The 16,712-nt window shown below is 36.1% G+C and overlaps 1 protein-coding gene across 4 annotated transcripts in view; it reads left to right on the top strand.

Moving 5' to 3' along the window:
- The first annotated feature begins 7,982 nt into the window (after nucleotides 1-7,982).
- The window catches only part of LOC141405569 (G-protein coupled receptor dmsr-1), a 344,854-nt gene continuing 336,124 nt past the window's right edge, over nucleotides 7,983-16,712 (top strand). For all 4 annotated transcript variants that reach the window (XM_073990079.1, XM_073990076.1, XM_073990078.1 and 1 more), the window contains exon 1: nucleotides 7,983-8,635. The gene's annotated coding sequence lies outside the window, so the exon portion shown is untranslated. The remainder of the gene's footprint in view (nucleotides 8,636-16,712) is intronic.

The raw sequence follows: 16,712 nt of genomic DNA, 5'->3' as shown, positions 1-16,712 counted from the left end.
AATATATGCCGGAATGTCTGATCGGAGCTGGATTGGTCCGTGTCCGGATAGAAAAGCACCCCGGGCCATAAATTTATTCCGTTTGCCACAATATCCGGATAAATAAATATCCGTGATGCTGCTCTGTACTTTGCAGCCTACACTACTGCGATAAGAGTTATGTTTCTACCTAGCCAGACCATCTCCCTACATGTTTTCAGTTTCGCCATCGGATTCATCGTCATCTTCTGAATAAGCCTCGACACAATGAACTCGGCTCATGATCACATATGGTTTGCAACAAGTCATCAATAAAGAATGTACTTTCCTTTTCTAAAAGCTCGAAGGGTTGTCGAGGAGATGGACCGCATTGTCCTCTATAGAAACGAATCTTATTTTTTTTTCATAGATATTGTGCTCAACAGTAATTCGAGTTGGTCAACGTATAATTTTCAGCTTTTGGATCATTTTATCAGAAAGCATGGACTTGGCCACGAAAAACATAATATCGCTGCAAACAGGACCAAAGGGAGTACCTTCGATAAAAATTAAATTAAAAACAAGTAAAAAAGTATCAGTCGGCTTTGTCGACAGAGATATACCCTCAGCCTGTGTATATTGAAACAATTTTTTCCCAAAATACGTATGTGGTTGTGGTTTTAAAAATTGTGGGTGTTTGAACCGACAAAAATGTTGATGAGGATTAAAGATCAAAAGTTTTGCGGAGGAGATACTAAAAGGAATGGAACGACATTGACCGTTATGGAAGTGGATCTCCAGCCACAACATATGGTGCCATAGGGGGTTTTTACACCCTTCGGGCTGTTTGCTCAAGAAGTATGGACTTGCCCCTGGAAGAGACTTTTACCATCGTAATTGAGGCAGCGAATGCAAGTTGCTTCAACAAAAATCAATGTGATTCGATTGGTCTTAAGGACTGGACCGATATAACCCATCTTCGAACTTAAACTAAGTTTGGACAAAATATTGCGAAAGCCAAATTTTGGACCGAATCGGTTGATCCGTTCGAGAGTTATCATGCGCTCCAGACAACAGTACGATATCGAAACGAAACTTTTTGTTGAAAGATACTTCATAAGATTACAAACCAAGATATAAAACATTCCAATGTTTTGCATAATCTTTAAAATGAGTCATGTTTTTCTCCTTTTGATTTAAAACTCCCTGATCAAATACATATGTCTTTCGAAATTGGTTTGAAAGCAAACATTTTTTCTTCTCTTGTTTATCTTTCCCTCATATATGTACATCAATCTTTCTTTGAGAAATATAACTACACATTGCGAGTAATGTAACTCAAATTCAAACAACGAAGCCATCGCCATTTGAAAAATCCTTTCAATTAATGTGACAAATTCAAGCGGTTCTTAAATATCATATGAAATGTCAACAAACAAACTCTTCCTATTTTATATGGCTGGCGATGTGATGGCATTGGATTAGAGTCCGGATGGCATACTTGGCGAAGAGGTTATTGAAGTCGTCTATGGCATTCATTAACATTTTTTCGCTGATTGATAGAATTTGGGTCATAGACTTTGTTTTTTTGGAAAGTGATAACTTGAGATTATTAAAGAGATGATATAGAAAAGTACATAATAATGTATGTATGTGTGTAGCTTCTGTCTATAATGCTATTTTTAGTTTAGAGAAACCTCCAATGTCAGCAGATTTGACAGATGAAAACCTATCATCAAGGGAAAAATTCTAATATACATATGTATGTACTCGTAGTTGTAGGTGCTTTGTTTATGTGTGTATACTAATTGAAACATGATCCAATTTTACATTATAAATCCCGTTATATGTAGGTTAGCAACAATGGACAAGATATTCCCAGAATTGTAATTTATTTTTCCTAATGAAAAGTCATTGAAAGAGTGATTGAAGAAATGTGAATGATATTCGGCGTAACGCCTTTGTCGCAGACATATAATTAGACATGTGTAGTGTTAAATAGTGACAGTTGTCAAATAAAAATTCAATGGAAACAAAGTTATGAAGTTGTCAATAGTTATGGAATGGATTTTATTGCAACGAATTAAAGTCCCAGTTGATACAGAGAAAATCACGTTACCTTGATGTTTATAGGAGCACAAACATTCTTCGAAGGGACAAAGAAATTAGTGCTTTTGAAGCGATTCCAACAAATTATAGTGAAGATGAATTCTTCTTAAATGTTCGATAATTACAATTTTTATAATACCAAAAAAATCAAATAATATTTTCATCTGGTAACCTCTTATACTAAAACTTTTTACTGATCGTATAAAAGGCTACCGCTCTCATTGATTCCTTTTCGTTTCTGTATTATAACAACCATGAAAATAACTGAAAGTGACTCCAAAAATACCGTTAACATTACCAACATAAATTAAATTCGTTGTGCATACTCCTAACAAAAACAAAAAGCCTTTTTTTATTCGGAACAATTCTTTACAAACCGTGGAAGGTGCTACCGCAATACGGTTCAAGCACCAGAAACAGACAACTCGATGCTCAAACAAGCTATCATGAGTTTTTCACAATGCAAAGAAGAGGGTCCAGATCAGATCTTCCAGCCCTACTTCAGAGGGAAGTGGTCTGTATTTATATGTGCACATTTTTGTAGTTGGTTGTTTCCTTCAAATTTGATCGGTTTGATAGCTGCAGACCAAAACCTGAGACAAAAAGAAATTTGACCTTGCGATTTGGCCTTGCAGATGAAGTTTGATGGATTATATGTGTTCACAATTTTTGTTCCTTAAGACAAGACCTACAACTTTGCCTCTGAGATAAATTTAAAATTCCTAACGGTTTGGAAGATATAGTCTTGAAAAATTACCCCTTTTTACATCAAAGCTTCAAACCACGAAAGTTGATGAGATAGGGAAAAACGGCGAGACACGTGTCTTCTATTTTTATACCCTCAGCCTTTAGGCTAAAGAGGGTATTTACACTTTTATACGACCAAAAATGTTCCTCATCGAAATAATGATTATAGACCCCAAGTATGTTTGTACGACATCCGTTTCAGACAATTTTGAGTAGATCTAGCAATGTCCGTCCGTCTGTCTGTCTGTATGGCAGGCTGGTGCGCACGACCTTAAAATCGTCTTAATAGACGACCTCAAAGTCGTCTTCATAGACGACCTTAAAGTCGTCTTCATAGACGACGTTAAAGTCGTCTTCATAGCCGACCTTAAAATCGTCTTAATAGATGACCTTAAAGTCGTCTTAATAGACGACCTGATGTAGTAGACGACCTTAAAGTCGTCTTAATAGACGACATTATAGTCGTTTTAATAGATGACCCTAAAGTCGTCCTAACAGACGACCTTAAAGTCGTCTTAACAGACGACCTTAAAGTCGTCTTCATAGGCTACCTTAAAGTCGTCTTCATAGACGACCTTAAAGTCGTCTTAATAGACGACCTTAAAGTCGTCTTAATAGACGACCTTAAAGTCGTCTTAATAGACGACCTTAAAGTCGTCTTAGTGGACGACCTTAAAGTCGTCTTAATAGACGACCATAAGGTTGTCTTAATAGACGACCTTAAAGTGGTCTTAATAGACGACCTTAAAGTTGTCTTTATAGACGACCTTAAAGTCTTCTTTATAGACGACCTTAAAGTCGTTTTTATAGACGACCTTAAAGTCGTCTTTATAGACGACCTTAAAGTCGTCTTCATAGACGACCTTAAAGTCGTCTTACTAGACGACCTTAAAGTCGTCTTAATAGACGACCTTAAGGTTGTCTTAATAGACGACCTTAAAGTCGTTTCCATAGACGACCTTAAAGTCGTCTCCATAGACTACCTTAAAGTCGTCTTCATAGATGAGCTTAAAGTCGTTTCCATAGACGACCTTAAAGTCGTCTCCATAGACTACCTTAAAGTCGTCTTCATAGATGAGCTTAAAGTCGTCTTCATAGACGACCTTAAAGTCGTATTTATAGACGACCTTAAAGTCGTATTTATAGACGACCTTAAAATCGTCTTAATAGACGACCTTAGAGTCGTCTTAATAGACGACCTTAAAGTCGTCTTAATAGACGACCTTAAAGTCGTCTTAATAGACGACCTTAAAATCGTCTTAATAGACGACCTTAGAGTCGTCTTAATAGACGACCTTAAAGTCGTCTTAATAGACGACCTTAAAGTCGTCTTAATAGACGACCTTAAAGTCGTCTTAATAGACGACCTTAAAGTCGTCTTAATAGACGACCTTAAAATCGTCTTAATAGACGACCTTAAAATCGTCTTAATAGACGACCTTAGAGTCGTCTTAATAGACGACCTTAAAGTCGTCTTAATAGACGACCTTAAAGTCGTCTTAATAGACGACCTTAAAGTCGTCTTAATAGACGACCTTAAAGTCGTCTTAATAGACGACCTTAAAGTCGTCTTAATAGACGACCTTAAAGTCGTCTTAATAGACGACCTTAAAGTCGTCTTTATGGACGACCTTAAAATCGTCTTAATAGACGACCTTAAAGTCGTCTTAATAGACGACCTTAAAGTCGTCTTAATAGACGACCTTAAAGTCGTCTTAATAGACGACCTTAAAGTCGTCTTAATAGACGACCTTACAGTCGTCTTAAAAGACGACCTTAAAGTCGTCTTAAAAGACGACCTTAAAGTCGTCTTAATAGACGACCTTACAGTCGTCTTAAAAGACGACCTTAAAGTCGTCTTAAAAGACGACCTTAAAGTCGTCTTAAAAGACGGCCTTAAAGTCGTCTTAATAGACGACCTTAAAGTCATCTTAATAGACGACCTTAAAGTCGTCTTAATAGACGACCTTAAAGTCGTCTTAATAGACGACCTTAAAGTCGTCTTTATGGACGACCTTAAAATCGTCTTAATAGACGACCTTAAAGTCGTCTTAATAGACGACCATAAAGTCGTCTTCGTAGACGACCTTAAAGTCGTCTTCGTAGACGACCTTAAAGTCGTCTTCGTAGACGACCTTAAAGTCGTCTTAATAGACGACCTTAAAGTCGTCTTAATAGACGACCTTAAAGTCGTCTTAATAGACGACCTTAAAGTCGTCTTAATAGACGACCTTAAAGTCGTCTTAATAGACGACCTTAAAGTCGTCTTAATAGACGACCTTAAAGTCGTCTTAATAGACGACCTTAAAGTCGTCTTCGTAGACGACCTTAAAGTCGTCTTAATAGACGACCTTAAAGTCGTCTTAATAGACGACCTTAAAGTCGTCTTAATAGACGACCTTAAAGTCGTCTTAATAGACGACCTTAAAGTCGTCTTAATAGACGACCTTAAAGTCGTCTTAATAGACGACCTTAAAGTCGTCTTAATAGACGACCTTAAAGTCGTCTTAATAGACGACCTTAAAGTCGTCTTAATAGACGACCTTAAAGTCGTCTTAATAGACGACCTTAAAGTCGTCTTAATAGACGACCTTAAAGTCATCTTAATAGACGACCTTAAAGTCGTCTTAATAGACGACCTTAAAGTCGTCTTAATAGACGACCTTAAAGTCGTCTTAAAAGACGACCTTAAAGTCGTCTTAAAAGACGGCCTTAAAGTCGTCTTAATAGACGACCTTAAAGTCATCTTAATAGACGACCTTAAAGTCGTCTTAATAGACGACCTTAAAGTCGTCTTAATAGACGACCTTAAAGTCGTCTTTATGGACGACCTTAAAATCGTCTTAATAGACGACCTTAAAGTCGTCTTAATAGACGACCATAAAGTCGTCTTCGTAGACGACCTTAAAGTCGTCTTCGTAGACGACCTTAAAGTCGTCTTCGTAGACGACCTTAAAGTCGTCTTAATAGACGACCTTAAAGTCGTCTTAATAGACGACCTTAAAGTCGTCTTAATAGACGACCTTAAAGTCGTCTTAATAGACGACCTTAAAGTCGTCTTAATAGACGACCTTAAAGTCGTCTTCGTAGACGACCTTAAAGTCGTCTTAATAGACGACCTTAAAGTCGTCTTAATAGACGACCTTAAAGTCGTCTTAATAGACGACCTTAAAGTCGTCTTAATAGACGACCTTAAAGTCGTCTTAATAGACGACCTTAAAGTCGTCTTAATAGACGACCTTAAAGTCGTCTTAATAGACGACCTTAAAGTCGTCTTAATAGACGACCTTAAAGTCGTCTTAATAGACGACCTTAAAGTCGTCTTAATAGACGACCTTAAAGTCGTCTTAATAGACGACCTTAAAGTCGTCTTAATAGACGACCTTAAAGTCGTCTTAATAGACGACCTTAAAGTCGTCTTAATAGACGACCTTAAAGTCGTCTTAATAGACGACCTTAAAGTCGTCTTAATAGACGACCTTAAAGTCGTCTTAATAGACGACCTTAAAGTCGTCTTAATAGACGACCTTAAAGTCGTCTTAATAGACGACCTTAAAGTCGTCTTAATAGACGACCTTAAAGTCGTCTTAATAGACGACCTTAAAGTCGTCTTAATAGACGACCTTAAAGTCGTCTTAATAGACGACCTTAAAGTCGTCTTAATAGACGACCTTAAAGTCGTCTTAATAGACGACCTTAAAGTCGTCTTAATAGACGACCTTAAAGTCGTCTTTATGGACGACCTTAAAATCGTCTTAATAGACGACCTTAAAGTCGTCTTAATAGACGACCTTAAAGTCGTCTTAATAGACGACCTTAAAGTCGTCTTAATAGACGACCTTAAAGTCGTCTTAATAGACGACCTTACAGTCGTCTTAAAAGACGGCCTTAAAGTCGTCTTAATAGACGACCTTAAAGTCATCTTAATAGACGACCTTAAAGTCGTCTTAATAGACGACCTTAAAGTCGTCTTAATAGACGACCTTAAAGTCGTCTTTATGGACGACCTTAAAATCGTCTTAATAGACGACCTTAAAGTCGTCTTAATAGACGACCATAAAGTCGTCTTCGTAGACGACCTTAAAGTCGTCTTCGTAGACGACCTTAAAGTCGTCTTCGTAGACGACCTTAAAGTCGTCTTAATAGACGACCTTAAAGTCGTCTTAATAGACGACCTTAAAGTCGTCTTAATAGACGACCTTAAAGTCGTCTTAATAGACGACCTTAAAGTCGTCTTAATAGACGACCTTAAAGTCGTCTTAATAGACGACCTTAAAGTCGTCTTAATAGACGACCTTAAAGTCGTCTTAATAGACGACCTTAAAGTCGTCGTAATAGATGATCTTAAAGTCGTCTTCGTAGACGACCTTAAAGTCGTCTTAATAGACGACCTTAAAGTCGTCTTAATAGACGACCTTAAAGTCGTCTTAATAGACGACCTTAAAGTCGTCTTAATAGACGACCTTAAAGTCGTCTTAATAGACGACCTTAAAGTCGTCTTAATAGACGACCTTAAAGTCGTCTTAATAGACGACCTTAAAGTCGTCTTAATAGACGACCTTAAAGTCGTCTTAATAGACGACCTTAAAGTCGTCTTAATAGACGACCTTAATATGCCTAGACTCATTCATTACATAAGAAAAAAGTCATAAAGTTAGCACCCTAGTTTTTACATATATCCCCGTAATCTACATATAGAAATTGAATAAAACCCGGTCTCAACTTGAGTTGAAAGAATACTGAACTTTGCCATGTCAAATCTGATCCGTTGCACATTTTTAAAACTGTTCACCACCAAGAATTTTATTGCCCTCCAATCCAATGCAAAAGTAAAACTCTTAAAGCTCTCTGCATACATGTTGTTGTTTATCCCCATGTCTTCATTCGGAAAATCCATTAACTCAATTTTCATAAAGTCAAATCAGAAAATGTAAACAAACAACAATGGAGTCGATTATGGCTTAGCACGTGCTGGCGATGCCTCTTTTACCCCGTGTTACATATGTATGTATGTGTGTGAGAATATTCGCCACTTTCTAATAGTCAAAACAATGAACAACGCATGCCCTGCCGAACAAAGAATTTATTTCCAATAACGACAAATCTCGTTAAACACCTGACCGCAGAAGGCAACGCTCGAAGAGATGGAAGTTGAGATACTCTTGTTTAGTCTTAAATCTGTTGTGGCCCTGTTAATGTCGGTGCGTTGCCATGTATCGTTGCATAGGCCATAAGGATATTGTCATACGAAACTTCGAATACGATTCAATTATTGACGTGTAAAACAAAATTTGGAAATTGTGTTGTGTTAGAGAAAAGTGTTTATCGAAAAAATTGTGTTTTTATTTAATATTAAAAAAAATATTCGAAATACCACAAGTTCATAGAATGCTCAATTATTTATAAATAAAGTGGTTTTTGTTCTTGTTCTTCTTATTCTAATATAAAAAAGTTTTCATGTGTTCATTGTTAAAAAATATGATTTAAACAAAATGTTTAATAAAAAATTGTTTTGATTTTCTAATTGTTTGAAACGAAAAGTATACAACTAAAAGTGAAGAATGAATTCCCATGGAGGATGATAGGCAACAAATACAACAACAACAAAACATATTGAAATGTATCATTCTTTTGTGTAAACAAATCTGCTACTAAATTCTAAAGTGGTCTGTCTGTATTCAACGAAATGAAAACCTAAATTTGTGAAAAAATTTCCAAACATTTCCATAAATTTTCAACGTAATGCCGAATGCAATTCTTCGTTAGAGGAAATCTTTTCGACACATTTGTATTTGCATTTTGTCCAGCGCAACCAATTCAAGTGAGTGATTTTAACCAGAAAAGAAAAAAAATAAATGCAAATTGAATTGATGTTTATCTTGTAAATATTTTCTAAACGATTTGTTTTCACCTGCTTTGCAAGTGTGATGGAAATTTAACAATTTGCCAAAACTAAATTAATATTCGATTTATAATCGGTTCTGTTGGCCATTAAAAAAAAATCCATTAGAAAGTAGACCTAGTATATCAGTATCGCTCTGAATTCACAAAAAAGCACGAGGATTATGTAAACGTAAAGAAAAGTAATTTAAAAAGATTCAGGCGGATTCGCCCACATCTACACATAAACCTACAGTATCCTTTTTGTATTGCAAGAATGTCACTTCGAGCAATTTTCGTGAGGAGAATGGAGAATAAAACTAGAACGTTCTAAAGACCTCAAATACTACTAAAAATTTTAGTATGAAGTGGTGGCCCTAAATATTGCGACATTTCGAGGCCATATCACAGAAAGTATCGGCTTCCTCTAGCAAAAAAATAACTTACGATGTTGAAGACATCACAACAATTACCTGTTATTAAAATTTAAACACGATCAGAGAATTGGATTAAAACGCACAAATGTTGAACTTTTGCCGGGAAGGTACCAGAAGAAAAATATAAAATATAGAATATAACAAGTAAAAAAATATCAGTCGGCTTTGCCGACAGATATATACCCTCAGCCTGTGTATATTGAAACAATTTTTTTCCCAAAATACGTATGTATTTAGGTGGTTTTAAAACTTTTGGGCGTTTGAGCCGACAAAAATGTTGATAAGGATTAAAGATCAAAAGTTTTGCGGAAGAGATACTAAAAGGAATGGATCGACATTGACCGTTATGGAAGTAGATCTCCAGCCACAACATATGGTGCCATAGGGGGTTTTTACACTATTCGGGCTGTTTGCTCAGGAGTATGGACTAGAGTTGCGTCGTTAATGAACGAACCGGCTCAAAGGAACGATTCCGTGAAAAGAACGAACGGATCCGTATCCAGCTCATTATTTTATATCGTTCATTTAGATCCCCAATGGACGAGTCATTGCTGCTTACAAAATTAGCAGCATTGGTTTTGCAGTCAAACTCTAAAACGCGTTAGCGCAAGCAGCACAAATTTCCACACAAAACAAACAATGATTCAGAGAGCTACTCTCGCTCAGTAACTCACCTCATCTCGATCATATCTTTCTTTTGCATCATTCGTTCATCTGGTTCTTTCATATCAAAACCACCACCCAAATTTGGGCCGAATAAAAAATAATTTTTAATTTTGGGCCGATGGGCGGCCCAAATCCATTTTGGGCCGTTTTCATGCTAATAATTTTAAACAATATTTTATAAAATACCAAATATTAGTCTTTAGGCTGTTATTACATGCTTACTTTTACTATTGGATGGATTTGAAAACGTAAAATAAAGCAATTTGGTGGCATTAAAAATATAATTTTCACATTAAAACTTAATGCCAAGAAGGTCCTCCTAGTAGTTTAATGGTCACTGTATAAGTTAGATACTTTGTCCCACTACTTCTTCTGCTCGATCAATCACGGATGCTGATTGGCGCACTGGCATCTCCTCTACAATTCCCTCTGCCGATACCGTAGTGTGCGGATCGCCGCTGGGCATCGGTTGTTGTAGGTTTGCTCACTTAGTTACACTTTGCACTCACTGGAATAACTTGTAAATGTATTAGTATATGACATGAGATCCTCTGCGATCACTTAGAACCTCTGCGTTCACTTGTCATTAGTCATTTGTCGAAGAATAACGTCTACGCGTTATTACTTAAAGGCATCTGTCGCCACTACCACCGATTACAAAAGGTAATCTATTTTGTTGTACGAAAAGAATCATAAATAAACTTCCAGCATATTATTACATTTAAATTGATACTGCTTGTGTTTTTATTTCTTTGGTTCTTTTCTCCCTCCACTGCTCAACATACGGTAACTGAGCTATTGAAGAAACCTAACCTAACCTTCAGCTCCCTCACCAAAACAGTCACTTTTAACTTTTATTTACCCGGGCTTTGAAATATAGTTTTCATCATACTTAAGTATTTGGTAAAGATTCATGCATTGTGTTCATAAATAAAAAAAAGTTTATAATAATTTGGTGGCAACGGAATCATGCCAAGCTAGAAGTTTTTTCTATTTTTGGCATATATTTTACCTATAATTAACAACCTTAAGAATGAATTTTAAGCAGATAGTTCAGGTTTATCCTATTTATATCCGAGTGTCAACTCAAATTGTCTTTTTTTATAAAAAAATAAATAAAAAAGGGCATCAATATATTGACATTGACTACAAAAATAAGTCGTACCAGCTCGAAACTTCATAAATATTTGTAGGCACAAAAGCAGACAATTACATTAATGCACTCTTACTTAACAGAAAATGAAAAGTTTGAAATAAAATTTGTGGTTTGGAGTTTTATATTAAATTACTAGATCAAAATAATAAGATAATAGACTATAAAAGTTACCCAAATACCCCCATTTATTACAACTCTTCTTTTGTTATAGTTTATAGCGTTTCGGCTAACTTAAAGTTGAAAGTAATGATTAAAATTGAAGGAGGACCTTCTTTGTATTAAACTTTAGTGTGAAAATTACACTTTTAATGCATCCAAATTGGGTTTTTTGCGTTTTCAAATCCATCCAATAGTAAAAGAAAGGATGTAATAATGTCCCTTAAACTACTAAAGTTTTGCCAATTATGAACCAGGTATTACATTTTCCCAGACTTGTAGCATGTGACCCCCATTTAATAGTAACAGATTGGAATTTGCTAAGGCTCGGTGAAAAGAACACATCTTATAATACCTTTGGAATTTTTGTTGTTGAAAAATAGTGCATATTCTTGAGGTAAATGGCTATCTGCGAAACTATCTTTTTGTAAAAGCGTTTGCGGTGCCAACGATAGCTCGAAAATGGATTGGATTAGTATATTTTTGTACGCGTTTTAGGAACCTAATAAAACAGAATTAAAAAAAAATATTTAAAAAAAAATGAGCTGTCAAAGTCAAAATTTCGATTTTACCGAAAAAATTGACTGTTTTTGTCAAAAAATTGGGCACAATAATTTTTATACCCTACACCACTATGTGGGAAGGGTATTATAAGTTGGTTTTGGCCAAAAAGTTTGTAACGCATCGAAATAATGGTCGTAGACCCATACTTATATATACCAAAATGACTCGACGAGCTGAGTCGATCCGTCCGTCTGTCCATCTAAACCTTGTAATCACGCTACAGGTCGCAATTTTGATCGGATCATCACGAAATTTTGGATGTTGATGGCGGTCCCGGAGGGGAAGAAGCCTATTGATTTTGGTGATGGTCGGATAATATTTAGGGGTCGTAATGGGCAAAAAACTTATTTGGAGAAAAAGACAACGTTTTTTTCCTAAGCGAATATCTCAGCTTCAATATGGGGTATACCAAAAGCAGAACCTGACCATGAAAGTAGAAAATATCGCCTTTCTAATGATGTAAAGTGGGTTCTCGTAGGTGATCAAACAACGAATATATCGCAATAGCCGCTAATAGAACCCAACTTTTTATTTTTGCGATTTTAATAATAATGACGAATATCACAGCTTCGTTTGGGGATCTTCCAAAAACAAAGTCTGACTATGAAAGTAGAAAATCCCATCTTTACAGTGATGCAAAGTAGGTTGGCGTAGGTGGCCACATAACGGAGATATCACAATAGTCGGCAATACATCCAATTTTTTCATTTTTTTGTAATCACGCTACAGGTCGCAATTTTCATCGGATCGTCACGAAATTTTGAGGGCTAATGGGGATCCTGCAGAGAAAGAAGCCTATTGATTTTGGTAATGGTCGGACAATATTCAGGGGTCGGAATGGGCAAAACTTATTTGGAGAAGAGTCAACGTTTTATTTCAAAGCGAATATCTCCGCATCTATAATGGGTATATCAAAAGCAAAACCTGCTAATGAAAGCAGAAAATATCACCTTTGCAACGATGTTGCGTAGGTTGTCGTAGGTGGTCAAACAACGAAGATATCGCAAAAGCCGCTAATAGAACACAACTTTTCATTTTTGCGCTTTTAATAATAATATCACAGATTTGGTTCGGGACCTTGTAAATGCAAAGTCTGACAATGAAAGTAAAAAATCCCATTATTACAATGATGTAAAGCTGGTCGTCGTAGGTATCCAACTAACGGAGATATCGCAATAGTCGGTAATACATCCCATTTTTCCACTTTTTGGGAAATCACGCTACAGGTCGCAATTTTAATTGCATCGTCACGAAATTTTGGGTGTTATTGGGGGTCCCACAGAGGAAAAAACCTTTTGATTTTTGATAATGGTCGGATATTATTCAGGGGTCAGAACGTGACAAACAAAAATATTTAAAAAAAAAGGCCAACGTTTTATTTCAAAGTTAATATCTCCCTTCTGTAGGAGGTATATCGAAAGCAAAACCTGGCAAGGAAAGTAGAAAATATCACCTTTACAATGATGTGAAGTATGTTGTCATAGGTGGTCAAACAACAGAGATATCGCAATAGTCGGTAATGCATCCCTTTTTCCATTTTTGTGCAACCACACTACGAAATTTTGGTCGGATCCTCACGAAAATTTGGGGGTTGATGGGTGTCTAACAGAGAAAGAAGCCTATCGATGGTTGGCATACATCCCACTTTTCCATTTTTTATCTGGGTTGTACTGTCGATGCACTTAAATGTGTTTCAAAAAAATTGAACTGTGTTAATGAAGACATTCAGCGCAAAGGCGCTAAGCTATCCCAACTTTAATATTTTGAATTTTATTAGTCAAAAGCTTATGAACAGGGGTAGTGGTGTTGGGTATCAGATAGTCGGCCCCGACCCGACTATAGCCTTGGCTCACTTGTTTTAATCTGTCTCGCTTAAAGGCAATCATTTTATGTATTTAATAATATATATATAATAAGGTCATAGGAAGATCGGTCAATTCTTTTTAGAGCTATCGTTGGCACGACTTCAAAAACGCCGTTTCGAGAAACACGCACTTAAAGTTTATATGCTACATTCAAATCACAATAAATTGTTGCCTTCCAATCATTATATCTCAGACAATTTTTTGCGACATACTACCTTTACATAAAAATAGACAATATTTCTATGGTATCTATGAGAAATATATATTGTTGTTTTAATTTTTAATGTTGGGCCGTTTTAGGTCGTTTTGGGCCGTTTTTAGGAAAATTTTGGGCCGAAAAAAATTTTTCGAACGGCAACACTGACCACTACGTTCAGAAACAAAAACCACCCCCATTAGCACACAATGTGTCATTCGTGAACGAACATTTTCAAAAGAACGATTCGGTGAAAAGAACGACGGAGTCATATGCAGCAGAGAACGAATGACTTCAAAAGAAAATAATACAGTCAAATGTATTGTTGAACGAAAAAGAGCCAACGAACGAAATAAACGACCCGGATCTTTTTGGTGAACGGAATGAAAAAGATCGATCCGCTCTATGAACGAGATTGCCCAACACTAGTATGGACTTGCCCGTAAAAAACTTTTACCATCGTAATTGAGCCAGCGAATGCAAGTTGCTTCAACAAAAAAGTGAACTTATCCGAAATTTTGTGTGGGAGGTACCGGATGGAGTTGACAAATATAGTCCAGATTTGAACCTGATCTTTATCTGGTAGATATATTAGGATGTGTAAAGTGTAGACCAATTCGGCCATTCCCTTCCAGAGTTACCGTACGAACAATTTTTCCGAAAATTTTTGAACTTTTGTGGGGGAGGCACCTGAAGGAGTGGACCGATATGGCTTATCTTCAAACTTAAACTATGTTTGGACAAAATATTACTAAGGCCATATTTTGGACCGAATCGGCAGATCCGTTCAAGAGTTATCTTGCGCTCCAACCACCTCACACGGTGTCATAGGGTTTTTTGCAACTTTCGTGCTATTTTCTCAGGAAGTACGAAATTGCCCTTGATGAAACTTGTACCGTCGTATAGAGGGCAGTGAATACAAGTTGTTAAAACAAAAATCAAAGCGATTCGAGAGCAGGTCCTAAACTGAACTTATCCGAAATTTTGTGTGGGAGGTACCCGAAGGAGTGGGCCGATTGAGAATTGGAACCTTATCATATTGGAACCTTATCTAAGTCTGGTAGAAATTTAACGATGTGCAAAGTATGGACCAAATCGGTTACTCCCTTCAAGTGTTATCATGCCCGCACATTTTGGAACTTTTGTGGGGAAGGTACCGGAAGGAGTGGACCGATATAGCTCATCTTCGAACTTAAACTAAGTTTGGACAAAATATTACGAAAGCCAAAATTTGAACAGAATCGGTTCAACCGTTCGAGAGTTATCGTGCGCACCAGCCAGCCAGACAGACGGACAGACAGACGGACGGACATTGCTAAATCAACTCCAAATTGTCTGAAACACATTTCGTCCAAACATACTTGGGGTCTAAAACCATTATTTCGATGAGGCACATTTTGCCCGTATGAAAGTGTATATGAAGAAAAGACAAAATTTTTTAGTTTTCCATAAAAAAAAAAAATTAAAAATTTTTTTTTAAGCTACATGAAAGATTTTTGGTACATAGATTGGGAAAAAAAATCCCATTCTTAAATCTGTTCGAGATACTAATTTTGGTTGATGCGCGCAAAAGTTATGGCGGTTTCAATTCTGATAAAAAGAAAAAATCTTTAAAAGACCCTAATCATTATATTGAGAAACTCTCTTAATTAGGGGCTCCCTACATACTATATGTTTACTGAGGTCCCATAACTTTAGTGAAAAAGTTGTAAATTTTCGCGGAAATTAGGAAAGCATTCAAAACAATTGGTAGTTTACAACTTGTTCTAATAAAATTCAAGCTGTTTATGCATCTGAAAAATATATAAAAAATATGTACGTAATCTAAACATCGCGAAGATTCAAATGAAACCAAAACTATACAAATCCGTTTAGCGGTTTGCATATTATAGCAAAAAACAAAAATATATTGAGGAAATTTATAAAATTTTTGTAAGAGAAAATATTTATTAAAATTTATTTTGCGAGTTAGTTGAACAAAATGTAAGAAAAATAGGTCGAAGTTTTTCTTCTATTTTAGTTAAATTTCACGCAATAAATCACATTTTTTATTCTAATCACTTCTCGAAAACACGCTAACATCTAGCAGAAGATATGGATATCTTTCAAATAAATGTTGGGTTCCTTCAAATGGGGTATAATCTTCAAATAAAATTGTATTGGGTAATGTTCATTTTGAAATGCGTGTAAATCGCGAAATCCTCAAAATCACTTAATGCGCATGCGGTTTACCAATACAGCGAATTCTTCTCTTTTAATATGTACACATTTGCCAGGATTTACTTTGGCCGCTAAGATGTAGCATCGTCTGCAGTTTAGTGTGCAACAAACTGTATTACGCTTATATTTTGCACAAAGTGCATACACTTTTTATGCGCATCCGATTTCACTATCAACCGTGAAAAAATACATCGATCTAAACATATTTCAATAAAATCCATCAAGAACCGTGGATGTAGCATCACACAGAATTTTTTGGATAAATCGGATACAGCTCCCATGCCACTAAATTTTTCAAGCCGCTGTTTTCGCACAAACGCGAGTGATGATTCATTTTCTTCATTGAAATGGAAACGATCCACATAAAACGCGAATTAGTCAGCGATATTTTGAAAAACATTTTTTGCAAATTTTTCAATTTTTGCAGTAGCCATTTCCGCCGTTCTAGTAGATGGATTTTTACGATCAGTGATTCATATGATCCGGATCGTCGAAAAACTAAAATATCGCGGGGTACCAGCACACTCAAAACGATATTGTAAATACTGTACCCAAAAAATAGGTTTTTTAGAAAAAATATCGCACTAAGATTTGGACTTTGCCAGTAGATTACTTTGCTGCTGTGTGGGCTATATACTTAATATACATATCAGATTATGCGAAATCGCGAGTTCTTTAGTCCTATAATTGGTTTTTCGAAATATCCGAATGCGCGTCCCAGTTACATAAAAAATACAAAAAACAACTGAAATCCGGCT

The sequence above is a fragment of the Musca autumnalis genome, unplaced genomic scaffold, assembly GCF_047663935.1.
Source record: "Musca autumnalis isolate F117 unplaced genomic scaffold, ASM4766393v1 scaffold_5, whole genome shotgun sequence".
Taxonomy (NCBI): domain Eukaryota; kingdom Metazoa; phylum Arthropoda; class Insecta; order Diptera; family Muscidae; genus Musca; species Musca autumnalis.
This window is presented reverse-complemented; position numbering and strand designations above follow the sequence as displayed.